Genomic DNA, 16,247 nt, shown 5'->3' with positions numbered 1-16,247 from the left:
AGCAATAAAAAACATATTTACAGGTTGGTACAAAAGTGGTTTTAGCATCTGTGGATGGTTTACATGTTCGTAAAAACTTTGAGGGGGGTGAATTTTTTAACAACTCATCTACATCCACAGTATCACCAGTGATAAATGAGTTAGGGGTGTGGCTCAACGATCAACAGGTATCTGGACGCAGGAAGCTGGAACTTCTGCTCATCCACATCTTCAAGTCATTAAACTGTCTCAGCTGTCCCATGTCACGCTGGCTATGCCCATGTTCTATACAGTCTATGTTTGAAACCAGGGGAATCGCCCCCTGCTGGCCATTAGAAAGAATCACTTCCCTTTTCAGACCAGGATGTAACATCAGTATTTTATACAGAATCTGTTGCATTAGTAAACTGTTAAAACATTGTCAACATTTTTTGTAATTTCTCAAATTGGATGTCATTATTTAAGCCTCATTTTTTTCATATCTGCTGTTTAGCACAGGATATGCATTGTGCAGTTTAACAAAGAGTTGTGTTTTGTTTCTAAAAATCGCTGTCTACAACCTCCTGATGGGAGCAAAGAGAGTAAACGGTAAGGTTTTAGTTAGCTTAATAGACTGAGAGCACTGCAGAGCTTTAAATACTGTCTGTGTTTATTTACATGTTCACATTAAGCTTTATTTATCCTCTGACTCATCACAATACCATCCCTTCTTATAGCACACACTCATCAGTGGTTTTGTCCCACTCTCCCTTGTAGCCTTGTGTGTGTCGGTAGTGGTTTGGGTATAATTGGCTGCACTGTGTGTTTGTGTGGTTTCTAACGCTCTCTGCAGCACTGAGAGGTCAGCTAAGTCAGGGTTCATTAGTGAAGCAGTGGATCCACCATATTCCCTCAAGCATCTGTAACTTCTTCTACTTTGCTCTGTTTCTGTCTTTCCCAGAGTTATTATAGCGTTGTGTTTTTCTTCCACTTTAGTTTTTATTTTGTTGCATTATTTTCATTCGTTTTTTTGATTTTGTAGTTTTGCTTTCAATTGAGTTTGGTTTCATTTGAATATGTTGCCAGAAGTGGGGCTTACTTCAGCTTAGAAGTAATTAACCTTTGAATTCAATCCAGATCTGGATCCGGGAAGCTTTGTAAGGATTCTTTATCACTGAAAGATACTATAGCACAAAATTCAATTTGAGTCATATCTTCACAAATACAATACTGTGCAAAAAGCCTTGAGCCAACTCTCAATTCTTTATATTTTCTAGGAAAATGGGAAATAGGTGGAGCTATTCATTGAAATGTGCACATGGAAAAACAGGAAATAAGGCAACAACGGAGGTTTTGCAGTTGTAACAAGCTTGAAAGTCAATATTTGGTATGACCTTTATTGTTCAACACAGCCTGAACTCTGTCTCTGAAGTCGTCTTTAGGAATAGTTCTCCAGACTCCCTAAAAGATATTCAAAGCTCTTCTTGGGATGTTTCTGCTTTTTGCTTTGTTCCCTGTCAAAATGATCCGATATGAGCTAATCTATGACTGATTGTGTTTTATTGTGTGCTTTTCTATCCAGGTTTGCTTGTAATGTATCAACAGTGTGTTTGGATCATCAGTTCTCATGTAATTTGGCAAAGCTCAGCAAATTCTCACATTTCACTTTGTTATTCCCTTTTTTACGACAGCTTATTGACAGTAATTCCTTCCATTGAGAACATTTCAGATGAGTCTTCAGCGAACCGTAGATGGATCATCTGAGTTTCCTCACACTCCATGAGGTGTGGATCGAGACTTGTTTATAGTATTGTAGATTACACACATTCAGATCCAACTGTTTGTATCCACATTATTCTGACTGGATTCTAAAAAACAGTTTCAGTTGGATGTGTGGATTCTGACCTTTTATTAAACCACTTCTGATCCCTTAAACACACCATATCATGTACATCATTGTTCTTCATGTACATCATTGTTCTTCATGTACATCATTGTTCTTTGTATGCTGCTGCTAAATGTCCATCTTTGCATATTCGCAGACTCTCCCATTGGTTGATCTTTATCTATAAATCTCTCCTTGGGCTGGTTCCATCTTATTTATGTGTTTATATGTATAAAAACCACAACCAATACAACCTTCGTTCGAACAAAATCATACAATTGATTGTCCCAAAAATCAGAACAGAATTGGGGAAAAGGGCTTTTAAATACGCTGCCCCTGCTTCCTGGAATAATCTGCAGAAGGAACTGAAATTATCAGAATTGGTTACCTTGGGAGAGTTTAAGTCTGTCTTAAAGGAACGAGAGAACAGCTCTTTTACTCAGTGTGATTGTTTTTAATGTACTCTTAATTTGATCTGTTATTGTATATTTTACACATGTTTGTATGGGATATTGTATTTGTTTTAAATGTTATATACCTATGTGGTATGTGACTTTTGTTGCCATGATGCCAGGTCTCTCTTGGAAATGAGATTTTTAATCTCAATGAGATTTTTTACCTGGATAAATAAAGGATTAAAAAAAAAAAAAAAAAAAATCTTGCTCCAGCAGGGCCAAATCAGGGTCATTGCAATTTTTTCCCCCATCCTACTAAAAGCAGTAAATACTGCTTTCTGTGGTAATGCCCACCTATATCCTATTACTACTTTCTCATTTTCAGAGATAAGGATGAGATGGAGAGAGTCCCAGAGGCTCCGCTCTTTTCCCACCACCTCTCTGTGATGTGCTCCGGGTGATGGATGCAGAGAAAGCAGAGAAAATGAAGCTTTCATTAGACAACATAACCAAGCAGTTGAGTCCTTCTCTCCCAGCCAGCACTCAGACACATTACCTGCACCCAGACAACACAGCCTTTTAGATGAAATCAATGTGTTGTTCTCTCGCAGCCACCTCTGCACTTTCACACACTGAACCTCGACTCAATTTCCAGGACTGTCTGCAAGTGAGAAGGAAGTGACTGTTAAAGTAGCTGCTCACTGGTTTCTCCTGTGAGAGGGGCTTTGATGTCCTTCCACTGCCTACTTTAGGAAAGAAAAAGATGGAGAGGAGAAAAGACACCAGGGAAATGAAACCTAACTGCATATATGGTCAATGATTATTGATTTATCTCTTGAAATCACTTGAATCAAGAGAAGAATGGGTTGGAGTTTACGTAGAAAACAGACACAGCTGGCTGTAAATCTGAAGAGCGCAAAAGGCTCAGCTTCTGTGGCAAAAATCTTCTGTCCATGCAGCAATTATGTAACCTGATTTGGAGCATTGACAAAGAAATTTCTGGGAAATCCATCCCCCTGGGCCATTTCTGTAGCTCGGTTTTAGGCACAGACGGTTCCTCTCTTTGTGTCTGAGCAGTTTGGGGTCATGTTGTACCGCCTCCTAACACGTTATAAATGAAATTTTAATGTAATTTTCTTTTGACAGACAGCCACATCGAGCCCTAGTCCCTAGACACCTGCAATCTGTAAGAGCACGGCGAGTTCAAGGTGAATGAAGGGTTGGACTGCATTCCCTAAGAAGTTGGAGGAAAGAGGTAAACTCTAAATATTGAGTTTACCTCTTTGACGAAGAGAAGAGAAGAGAAGAGAAGAGAAGAGAAGAGAAGAGAAGAGGACCCTGAATTGCAGCAGAAGAAAAATTATAGCAGTTTAATTGCTACAGCTGTGATAAAATATTCAACGTATTATAAAAAGATTGAAACTACATTTAGAGAATCTCGGTACTATTCTGTCTCGCTCACTCCTCACTCTATCTTCTCACTGCCAGACAGCCAATAAGCCGTGCTTAAATATTGATGGAAATTTTCAGTGATTTTTCCCAGTTTAAAAAACACCTTTGATCTTCATTCATCCGCCCTTTCTTGTGTTTTTCTCTAATTTATTTTTCCTCTAGAGCCCGGCATTTCCCAAGCACTCCATCGAAGATGAAGGGTATATCTCGCTCATGCATGAAAAGCAAAGCATCTGTAGGTCATGATGGCATTTTTCACACTTTCCTGTGGGCTATTCTTGTAAAATACTGCTTTGTGTACAGTAGATGTGTGTCTGCATGTGTGTGTGTGTTGGGTTACGTGTTAAATTACGGTGGCTGCTGCAGAAGCAATAAGGCAGTGTGGCCCTCCTGGTTCTTTATGGGTCAAGCCCATTCCAGTCAGCCATTTAATTAGTGGAGACTCACAAGCAAAAACAAATGGAGGAAAGATATCTCACGGCACACTCACTCCACACACAACCGTGGTTTACAACAGCAGGCATGCACAACTGACTCCACAGTCATAAACTTTAGTAGACAGAGAGCAATGCATGCTCCAGTGTAAGGCATCACACTTAGCAGTAATGAAATAAAAAAAAGCAGCCGTAATCCGTGTTTCCGTAATAACGTGTATTTTATGTTGAATTTAGGTCACCTTGTACATGTTCATATAAATGCATCCATTTCAGTAATTGCCTGAGAGAAGATGAAAAACTGGAGGCGGTAAGAAAACAAGCATACGGACACAGACACAGGTGCACTGTTCAAAAAGTGGGTTTGACTGAACCAACATTTATATCAAAAAAAGGAATGAAAACAAGACATTTTAAGAGGTAAGTAGGACAATAAAACATGCCAAGAAATATTAAGAAATACTGCTCAACAGATGGGAAATGGGAAACCTAATAAACTGACCCAGACAACAAGGATAACTCCGAGCAAACCATTATAAACACAAAGGCAGGGAAACCACAATACAGAAAACATTCCCCCTCCTGCTGTCAGTAGATGGTTTGGTCCACCTGTTTAGTCAGGAGTTTTTTACCCAGCTCCACCCTCTGCATCCTCTTCAGTTCAACCAGGAAGGAACATAGCAGCAAATAGGTAAGCAAAAAAGCCACAGGCATCATCATTTAGAATACATCACAGACAACAACAACAACACTTTCAAAACACATGAAAAGCACAGTAATTTCATAATCATTAAAATGTGTTTAAAATGTGCAAATTGATGAGGAGTCATTTCAGAAATCATGACACACTGCTCTCCCTAATATAAGCTGTGTTTGTGAGATAGAAGTGTCGGTATCGGGGCGATAACGCTGCAATAACAACACAGAAGTGTTGCACAGGCTGATTCTGACCAGTCACCAAAGTCCATTTCACATTGATCAATACCATTTTAAATGTGAGCAAACGCATGGTTCAGAGGTTGCTCATGGAAAGATGAAGAAACTTTCCTTAACTTTATTTGCAACATACTGCTGTGGATGCCATATGTTGTGACACGGGGATGATGTGTCATTCAGTCCAAGTCTGAGGTTTTGATTATAGTGGACACATGTGCCTTTCTCCTGCTATTCATGAGACATTTACACCAGAAGTGTCAGTGTAAGTATAAGAAAAATGAGGGAGAACCTCATTTATCATGAGAATTGTTAACAAATGGGTCACCTGTAATTAACAGATGTTTTTTCTTGCATTTTTATTTAGGCTTTTAACAGGTTAGTGTGAGGATGAAGTCACTTAATGCAGTCAACAGCATTTTCTGTTGAAAACAGAAAAAGGCGAATAGATGGGAGTCAGAGCTGCCTGGTTTATTTTTCTCTTTGAAAGCACATAGTTTGTCCTGACATAATTTAATTAATCTAAAGCACCGTGCCTCTCGCTCTGCTGGTATGAGTCAATGGACTCACCCCACAGTCTTTCTTTCTCTCATGTCTATAATAGTCTTTGAATAAAATGGTATTTATTCAGTTAAACTTTGGATCTTTGTGTTAAATCAGATGGACAGCCTACATTGGTCTTCACAATCCACAGCAAAATAATACTGAGACACTGAGTTTTTGTTTTATACAAAGCCTGTTCTTGTTTGTAACAAATAACAAGTGATGGTATTAAAAATAAAAGTTCCACTGGTCCAGCCAAACTGGAAATGCTGGCTCTTCGCCTGCTAAGAAGCAGCAGGTAAGCCACTGCTTGCACTTGGGGTGAAGCGTAGCAAAACCTCAGTGGTCATGTGATGTGGGTGTTTTAAAGCACTTCCTATAAGCGTAGACTGTAAAAGATGGCGAAAGTTGCCATGAGATCATCCACTGGTTTCTAAAATCTCATCTTGAAGCCTTGAGATGACAATTTCTATTGTTAAATGAAGTTTTTCATTTACCTTTTACCTTTTCTTTTCTTAGAAGTCTTCTTAGAAGTGTTTTGAAAACCACAGCTAACTTATTTTTTTCACACAGCAGCTATGTCCATGATGTATACTGTCTCTTGTGGCTGTAGTTGGCTATTGTCTCTGGAGGCAGGATTGATTCTGCTTGACAATGGGCCTCTGGAAATGTGCATTGTTCTTGCTGACATGTCTGTGTCCAAAACCAACTGTGTTCTTTTTTATTAGTATTTAGAGTAAATTATACCACAGAGGACCACAATAGGAACAACTGTGCCTGTAATGGTTACTTGAGGGTGCTTCCTTAAGAAACCATTAGAGCAGCGGTCCCCAACCCCTGGGCCTCGGGCCGGTACCAGTCCGTGAGTCATTTGGTACCGGGCTGCGAGAGTAGAGGCTCAGGTGTGAAATGTATGGTTTTCAGGGTTTTTATCAGTTTTCTGCGTTATTTTGTTATCGTTTTTATCGTTAACTCGGTTTTCCTGGGTCTTTTCACGTGTGTTATGAATAAACAAAATGGCGCAACACTGTTCATCAACAATTTCAAAACTGGATTCTCTTAGGCTGATCCATTTTTGTATGGCTCAGTAGTATGTATGGCCACCTTATTGCCTGCATGCACACCCAACGAATTTCATTTTGTGGAGGGGCTGTTCCTGCCCCCGTTTTCATCGCTGACAGGGATCTGGTATATGAAGTCTTTGGGACAGTCCATCAAATTTTGGATGGAGCTCTGAGTTTTGAATGTCTTCCTACTTTCGTAGACTGACAGGCTGTCCCCGAAGGCCTTCATCACACATATCTGAGAGAGAGAGAGAGAGAGACTGTTAACTCAGATAGACCGTCATGCCCCTAGGTCTTACTTTCAACGGTGTAGATTCAGACATTCAATAGAGTCACTGCAGTCAATTGCACCATATCAAGTTTTTGTTTCTGTTTTTGTTTTTTTTAATGAACTTGAATATTTTCCATAATGATCAATGATGATGCTGCAGGACCATTAGATCTTCAATGTAGGCATGCACTATATTTGATGCTGTCTAAAAGAAAATTGCCCTGTGAGGACATAAAAGTCACCTTTTTAGTTCTGACTGTGGACCAAAAAAAGCCCAAACTTAAAGGCCCCCATCACTCACCTAAAATCTGAGGCTAAGGTTTGGACCGTATACAGGGAGTGCAGAATTATTAGGCAACTTCCTTTCCTTTGGCAAAATGGGTCAAAAGAAGGACTTGACAGGCTCAGAAAAGTCAAAAATAGTGAGATATCTTGCAGAGGGATGCAGCAGTCTCAAAATTGCAAAGCTTCTGAAGCGTGATCATCGAACAATCAAGCATTTCATTCAAAATAGTCAACAGGGTCGCAAGAAGCGTGTGGAAAAACCAAGGCGCAAAATAACTGCCCATGAACTGACAAAAGTCAAGCGTGCAGCTGCCAAGATGCCACTTGCCACCAGTTTGGCCATATTTCAGAGCTGCAACATCACTGGAGTGCCCAAAAGCACAAGGTGTGCAATACTCAGAGACATGGCCAAGGTAAGAAAGGCTGAAAGAAGACCACCACTGAACAAGACACACAAGCTGAAACATCAAGACTGGGCCAAGAAATATCTCAAGACTGATTTTTCTAAGGTTTTATGGACTGATGAAATGAGAGTGAGTCTGGATGGGCCAGATGGATGGGCCCGTGGCTGGATTGGTAGAGGGCAGAGAGCTCCAGTCCGACTCAGACGCCAGCAAGGTGGAGGTGGAGTACTGGTTTGGGCTGGTATCATCAAAGATGAGCTTGTGGGGCCTTTTTGGGTTGAGGATGGAGTCAAGCTCAACTCCCAGTCCTACTGCCAGTTTCTGGAAGACACCTTCTTCAAGCAGTGGTACAGGAAGAAGTCTGCATCCTTCAAGAAAAACATGATTTTCATGCAGGACAATGCTCCATCACACGCGTCCAAGTACTCCACAGCGTGGCTGGCAAGAAAGGGTATAAAAGAAGAAAAACTAATGACATGGCCACCTTGTTCACCTGATCTGAACCCCATTGAGAACCTGTGGTCCATCATCAAATGTGAGATTTACAAGGAGGGAAAACAGTACACCTCTCTGAACAGTGTCTGGGAGGCTGTGGTTGCTGCTGCACGCAATGTTGATGGTGAACAGATCAAAACACTGACAGAATCCATGGATGGCAGGCTTTTGAGTGTCCTTGCAAAGAAAGGTGGCTATATTGGTCACTGATTTGTTTTTGTTTTGTTTTTGAATGTCAGAAATGTATATTTGTGAATGTGGAGATGTTATATTGGTTTCACTGGTAAAAATAAATCATTGAAATGGGTATATATTTGTTTTTTGTTAAGTTGCCTAATAATTATGCACAGTAATAGTCACCTGCACACACAGATATCCCCCTAAAATAGCTAAAACTAAAAACAAACTAAAAACTACTTCCAAAAACATTCAGCTTTGATATTAATGAGTTTTTTGGGTTCATTGAGAACATGGTTGTTGTTCAATAATAAAATTATTCCTCAAAAATACAACTTGCCTAATAATTCTGCACTCCCTGTATAATATTTAAGACATCCTCACTCTGGATAATAATCCCTGTCCAAAAGGCAACTTGCACCAGTGTAGAAACTTAAAGCTTTGTAAAGTATTCTTAACGAGGTTGTTGAGGGAATTATATTTGAAAAACACGATCGCACACAGATTCATCTTGAAGTCTGAAACTAAACCTACACCCTGACATGTCTGATGCCGTAGTACCAGAGCACCTGACCTGTCTTTGGATCGAGGTCTCCGTGGTCGAGCACACTGTCACTGTCGTCACCTTTGTAAGCAAACTTCAGCCATTTAGTGGGGATAGTTGAAACCACCTGACAAAAGGGCAAAATTACATCTATCAGACAACAGCAACACATCGTGTACCTCCACACATCCTTAACATGAAGGTGTACTGCGACCACCTGAAGGGTTGTTGTCTTTTGACGATCAGCTGTAAAGAGACCCGTGTCATTATTCTTATTTTTCTCATTAATCAAGTATTTTGGTCGGAAGCATTTTCTGATCTGCTGTTCACGGTGTTCTTTATGACTTGCCTGGTTGACTAGTAAACCACCTTCTGGCGGAAAGCGCAACAAAAGCTATATTTTAAGTTTCATAATTTCATATCTCACCTGTGCCCACAGGAGGGTCCCAAAGCCCAAGAGGGTGCACCACAGCCACTGGTGACATTTAAATGGCAGCTAAATGGTCTTCCTCCAAAATGTACAATTAGAATCTACAGGAGGACAAAGTGACAACAAATTATTATTTTTCAATAGCTTATTACACCTGATCACACTGGCCATTGAGTGCTACCTGTGCGACGTAGGTTCCTAAGATGATTGAGCAGAAGATGGGGTTCCTGAAGACACCCTCAAAAACATTTCTCTCTCCATCGATGTTGCCGGCATTGAATTCGTTAAAGATCTGCATGAGAACAAACATGTTGAACACCATTGTGTAGTGTTCAGACGGGAGAACCTCAATGGGGGAGTTCCTGCCACTCAATGTTAAATAGCTTGTCACCTATAAGAAGGATGATTAAAATAATGACTAATTAGTGCACTTCAGTATATGTAGATAATCATTTTCAGCACCTAGTGACAACCCAAACACAGCAGGCTAGAACTGGCCCTGTGTGATGCGTTCACAACCCGCAAAGAGTAGGGTGAAGGTAACAGTGAGCTGGTAGATGGCCTGTCCCAGAATGTTTCTCATCATAGTATGGGAGATGAGCGGCCTTGTGCGGCCGTATGGCTTCCTGAGCAGCAGCGCCTCAGTCGGTGGTTCTGTGGCGAGAGCCAGCGAAGCAAAGGTATCCATGAGGTTGACCCATAACACGTGGATAGCTTTTAGAGGCGCATCCTGGAAACATTTTGTTTGTTTGTTTTTTGCATGTTAGATCAATAAGTTCATCAATTTAAAAACAAAAACAAATATTTACAACCAGAATTTGCAATTCTGAGTTTGATGTTGCTGAGGAAGAATTTTGGTTGTGGTTTTCTCTTCAACATTTAAGAGGTTACACTGACCATAAGTCATCTGTCATCTTGCCTGTCTTGAAAAAGATAAAGACTGGAGTCATTTGGCCACTGTTTTCCACTTTACATTAATGATATTGCTTATATTGATATATTCTTTAACCCCATTAATGTATTTTAACATTAGATCAATATCAGTGTAAATGGAGAAATTTGGTAATTTATGATCATGTAATTTGTTTTCTTTTGTTGGCAAATCCTTTGAATCTACTATTGAACGCATTGCCAGACAGCAGTAATGGCAGAAACAGTTTCAGTCTTGGAAAAAACTATGGATCATGCGTTCTACTGCTTAGAAACTGTTATCCACACAGCCATAGTGCAGTACAAGACAGCCAATAGGCATAAAGTATTTGTATTAATTTGTCATTCAGAATAAACAAGCCGTACAAAATTCAGAGTGGGTAATGAACTTTACTCTGTTCAAATCCACCGCCATTTTTTGTATTTTATTAAATCCACAAGGAGAGAACTTGATAAATACAAACAGTAACACTTGTTTGTGTAATGCGTTACATATGGCAGTGTTTCCCAACCACTGTGCTGCAGCACATAGGTGTGCCGTGGAAGATTATCTGGTTCCACCTGATTAGTACTCTTAGCCAGCGGTCCCCAAACCTTTCTTTCTTTTTACATGAAAACTGCACTTTAGTATGTAGCTGGTTAAATGTACAGCAGCTGTGATTAAAATTTCACACCTGGGTGATGCAGGCTCCGGTGAAGGCCACAATGACAGTGACCACGTTGACGGCGAGCTGGAACTGCAAGAATTTAGAGATGCTATCATAGACGTTTCTGCCACACATAACAGCCTTGACTATGCTGCTGAAATTGTCATCTGTTAGGATGATGTCGGATGCCCCTTTGGCTACATCTGTGCCTGCGATGCCCTGTACACCATCACATGTAGGTTAGCTTATGAACCTGCCATTATTCTTAGTGTTTTGCAAACAGAACTTCTGATGTGCTTAAAATGTTGTAACAAAGTATAAATAATTCCTAATATGCATTTACATCTACTGCAGTTACCATAGCAAAGCCAACATCTGCTTTTTTGAGGGCAGGACCATCGTTTGTACCGCGACAACCTGCCTCCACTCAAAAACTGTGCTGTCAGTGATTCCTGGAAAGATACGTGAGGACCACTAGAAGCTCTAAAATGTCTCCTAAAAGGTACAATTTTAACACCTGAATTTCTATTCCCATTTATCTTATATTCGTTTTTTAAAAATTTCCCTTTGACGTTCATGTAATTTACAATGTAACTTCCTTTGTATAAACTGCCCTATTTAAAAATAATAATAATTAATTAATTAACCTTGTGTCAGTACTTCCCCATTTGTTTGTAGACTAAGCCGACACCTCTCTAAGCCTGGGTCTGCAGGAGGATTCTTCCTGTTAAAAGGAAGTTATTCTTCCCCACCTCTGTCAAGTACTTGTTCATATGGGATCATTCAGTTTTGATCATATTATAAGGGCCTTTACATTCTTATTCAGCTAACTGTTGCTGTGAACTTGCACAATATAAATAAAACTGAGCCACGCTGTGACCTGCGGCTCATTTGGGCAGTGTTCGTTGGCTTCTGATCCACAAACATGTCTGCTTAGGACGATCACTCATCAGTAATTCTTGTCACATCAGCAATCACACTCCACCCAGCCTATTGCAACAAGTATAAATGCCCACATAAATATCACACAGCATTATCATATTTGTTTTTTCACTTTTTCACACTACTTGTTCTCACATTCACCTGCACATTCACATTCAAGTGTTGGTCTTTTTGTTTCTCCTACCTGTCCAAGTGGGTTGCGGATCAGTTGGTTGAACTCTTTGCCTTCCAAACACGTTGTCTTCAGTATCAAGGATGCCACATTTACTGGCGATGGCCCGTGCAGAACTGATGTTGTCTCTGGTCACCATGCGGACAGTAATTCCAGCCTGCTGGCACTTTTTAATAGCTTCTGGTACCTACGGGGAAAACGAAAGGAAAAACTATGCATAGTGTAGCATATGGTGGTTCATGGGATACCGTGGACTGATGACAGACCACTGATTTGTAGCTGTTCAAAAAGAAATGCTGAAGACAAAATGGCTCCATGGTGTCTATAGCGTTTGTAGAACAATGTTACTAGAGATGCAGTCCTTCATGCATCTGTACATGAGATGAATCATTCCACACAGTCACACTGAAATACATATTTTGCTCTAAATTGCTCATAATCAATAGCTTATTAGTTATCTTATTCTGAAGGCTGTGATTGGTCCGCTGGCTCAGTGCTGGCGTACATCAGGTCAAACTGGGTCCTCGATGCCAACCACAGCAATGCATGTCAGCCCAGTTAGGATGAGGGCCTCATTCTCCCAGTCAGGCTCTCCATCAGACACAGGGAAATCTTTGTAGGCGAGGCAGATGGTCCTCAGTCCTTTTGATGCCATTGGCTCAACCACAACCTTCGCCACTTTAAGTCTGTTCTCATCTTTGAAGCCTTTCGCCCAACCACTGGATCTTACTGCACCTGGAACGAGCTCTACAGAGGGTTGTGCGGTCAGCTGAGCGCACCATCCGCTCCGAGCTCCCTGACCTGCACTCAATCTACAACAGGCGGTGCTGGACCAAGGCCAGGAAGATCGTGAAGGACCTCAGCCATCCCAACAACAGACTGTTCTCTCTGTTGAGGTCAGGAAAGCGATTCCGCTCCCTGAAGACCAACACAGAGAGACTGAGGAGGAGCTTCTTCCCGCAGGCGATACGGTCTCTCAATCACACCACCACACAGTACTGACCCACACATATAGTTCTTACACACACACTGGACATTCTTTTTCACTTCATCACTTTAAACATATTTGCACTGCACAAGACACTAAATAATGTGGATTGCACAACACTGGTCATTACACTCTTCATTTCCAGTTAATACTTGTACAGCTGCTGTTATTGTGTGTGTGTGTGTGTGTATATATATATATATATATATATATATATATATATATATGTATATATATATATATATATATATATATATATATATATATATATATATATATATATATGTATATATATATATATATATATATATATATATGTATATATATATATATATATATATATATATATATATATATGTATATATATATATATATATATATATATATATATATATGTATATATATATATATATATATATGTATATATATATATATATATATATATATATATATATATATATATATATATATATATATATATGTATATATATATATATATATATATATATATATGTATATATATATATATATATATATATATATATATATATATATATATATATATGTATATATATGTATATATATGTATATATATATATATATGTATATATATGTATATATATATATATATGTATATATATGTATATATATATATATATGTATATATATGTATATATATATATATATGTATATATATGTATATATATATATATATGTATATATATATATATATGTATATATATGTATATGTATATGTATATGTATGTATATGTATATATGTATGTATATATATATATATGTATGTATATATATATGTATGTATATATATATATATATGTATGTATATATATATGTATGTATATATATATATATGTATGTATATATATATATATGTATATATATATATATGTATGTGTATATATATGTATATATATGTATGTATATATATATGTATGTATATATATATGTATGTATATATATATATATATATGTATGTATATATATATGTATGTATATATGTATGTATATATGTATATGTATATATGTATGTATATATGTATATGTATATATGTATGTATATATGTATATGTATATATGTATGTATATATATATATGTATATATTTTTTTTTTTTCTTCATACATTCTTATATAGTTCTATACTGTGTATTGTGTATTTGTTGTACAGTTATTTTATTTTTCAACTTTAATTTATATATTTTATCTTATTCTTTCCCAGTTAAATTTACCCTTCATTCTAATTTGTGTTGTACAGTTATTTCATTTTTAACTTTAATTTTTATATTTTATTTTATTCCTTCCTAGTTAAATTTACCCTTTTTAATTTTCATATTTATTTCCTATCTTATTCATAGCCTTTTCTTTTTTTCTTTAGGTCACGAGCAGTTGTCTAAGCATTTCACTGCATATTGTACTGTGTATGACTGTGTACGTGACAAATAAAATTTGAATTTGATTTGATTTGATTTGAATTTGGAACCAGATAACATGACATGCATTTAATCATTAGTTATTATTACTCTCTGTTTCCTGTTAAAGGGGAGTTTACCTTCCCATTGCCACCAAGTGGCTGCTCAAAGTGAGTCATTTTATTGTTGGTGTTTCTCACTGTTGTTGTAGTCTTTCCCTTTAAAGATAAAATGCATTGAGGGGACTGTGTGTGCGCGTACATGTTTTCTTTTTCTAAATAACACTGAAGTGAACTGATAGGAATACAGTCATCATCTGACAGTGCACAGAGCTGTGTAAGCAGAACCAGGAAACTTACTTCTCTAGCAGGATCTCAGAGGCACCCTTGGTGAACATTCGGTAGCTGCCGTCAGGATTCTTTAGCACAGTGCTCATGGATTTTCTCATGGAATTAAATGTGTAGACTTTAAATAGTTGCTCCTCTTTCATTGCGAATGTCCTGGTAATCTTGAAGCAGGTCAAGGGTGAATCCCAATAAGGCGCATTCAGTCTTGTTTCCCACCTGGCGAGGAAGCCCACCAACCCTCTCAGGAGGCTGGAAGAAGCAGCACCAGAAACATGTTTTATCAATTTGCATTTATTTGTTACATAAAAGCAAATTGAAAAAACAAGAAAAAATTCTAGTGGATAAAAATGTCTTTATTATGACCTTTCAAAATAATATAAAATACTGCAGTGTGATTAAGGCTGAGTTTAGGAAAATGTGGAAATAATCGCCACCAGATACATTTCAATGCACTCTTACAATGCAGCCTTAGAGCTCTGAAAATTTGTGCACAGTGTGTGGTGCATGATTACTTCCTGACCACTACCTAAAATTTGAAATAAATTGACAGGAAATCTGTCAAACTTACTTGTTCCCGCAACAAAATAATTATTGTTAAGCATCCCAGTCATGCTATGTGACCGAGGCAAAGGTTTAGAGCAGGGGTGTCAAATTCATTTTACCTCTTGGGCCACATCTTTGTCACCTGCTGTGACAACGAAATCTGTCAGCATTTCTCCTTAGATCTAAATTTAAAGAAATAAATGTGTAAAATTACAGAAAAGTTCTGGGAGCTCATCAGAGAAGTCCGTACACAACTATACTTCCTGTCTTCAGAACATCTGCCCCCCTCCCTTATTTCATATAATGGTATGATCCCAGTCTGTCATTTCGTGTGGTTGGCTGCATGGTGTGCCCATCAAAATAAAGTCCCACCCCTGCCTGCATGGATTCTGGGCTGAAGATTCAGCTCCCACATAACAACAGGCCATTAATAACTGACATATGAAATTGTCTCACAGGCTGAATGTGGTCCACGGGCCATAGGTTTGACACCCCTGGTTTAAAGCTAAAGGTCTGTTTGTGAGCGCCACACAGTGGCCACCGGTGGACCTAATGTTTGGGATGCGTTCAATGTAGGGAGAACTTCCATACAAGAAGGAAGGATGAGTTCCACTTTTGATGAGTTCAAAGACCTTTTATAGAACACGTCTTACTCATCCAACGATGAGACATCAGACCAGAGCAGCAAGGGATTAAACCACCAAACTACTGATTAGTAGATATCCTGCTAATCCTGTTTCCACTCATGTCAGACAAATTGGTCACCGATATATTTGAATTGCTTGAAGTATTAAGCAGAGAGAAAAATGCAGAAAAGTATTTACTGGTGCTTTTTAGCTCTTATATCTGAACCTGTCTGTGCTCTACTTTACCAGTGGATCCAGGAGGCAGTGATCAGATAAGTTCTGACCTGCTCTGGCAGTTCTCCAAACTAACCTACAAATGTTCACCAAGGTCTTTGAATGAATGGCTATTTTTAC

General features: G+C 38.4%; 1 pseudogene; it reads right to left on the bottom strand.

Annotated features, from left to right (window-relative positions):
- Positions 1-6,734: 6,734 nt before the first annotated feature.
- The window catches only part of LOC146365512 (plasma membrane calcium-transporting ATPase 1-like), a 58,651-nt pseudogene continuing 49,138 nt past the window's right edge, over positions 6,735-16,247 (bottom strand).

Source organism: Perissodus microlepis, chromosome 19 (assembly GCF_051167445.1).
Source record: "Perissodus microlepis isolate ML-2025 ecotype Zambia chromosome 19, ASM5116744v1, whole genome shotgun sequence".
NCBI classification, from domain to species: Eukaryota; Metazoa; Chordata; class Actinopteri; order Cichliformes; family Cichlidae; genus Perissodus; species Perissodus microlepis.
Note: the sequence above shows the minus strand (reverse complement) of the source record. Positions and strands in the feature narration are given on the sequence as shown.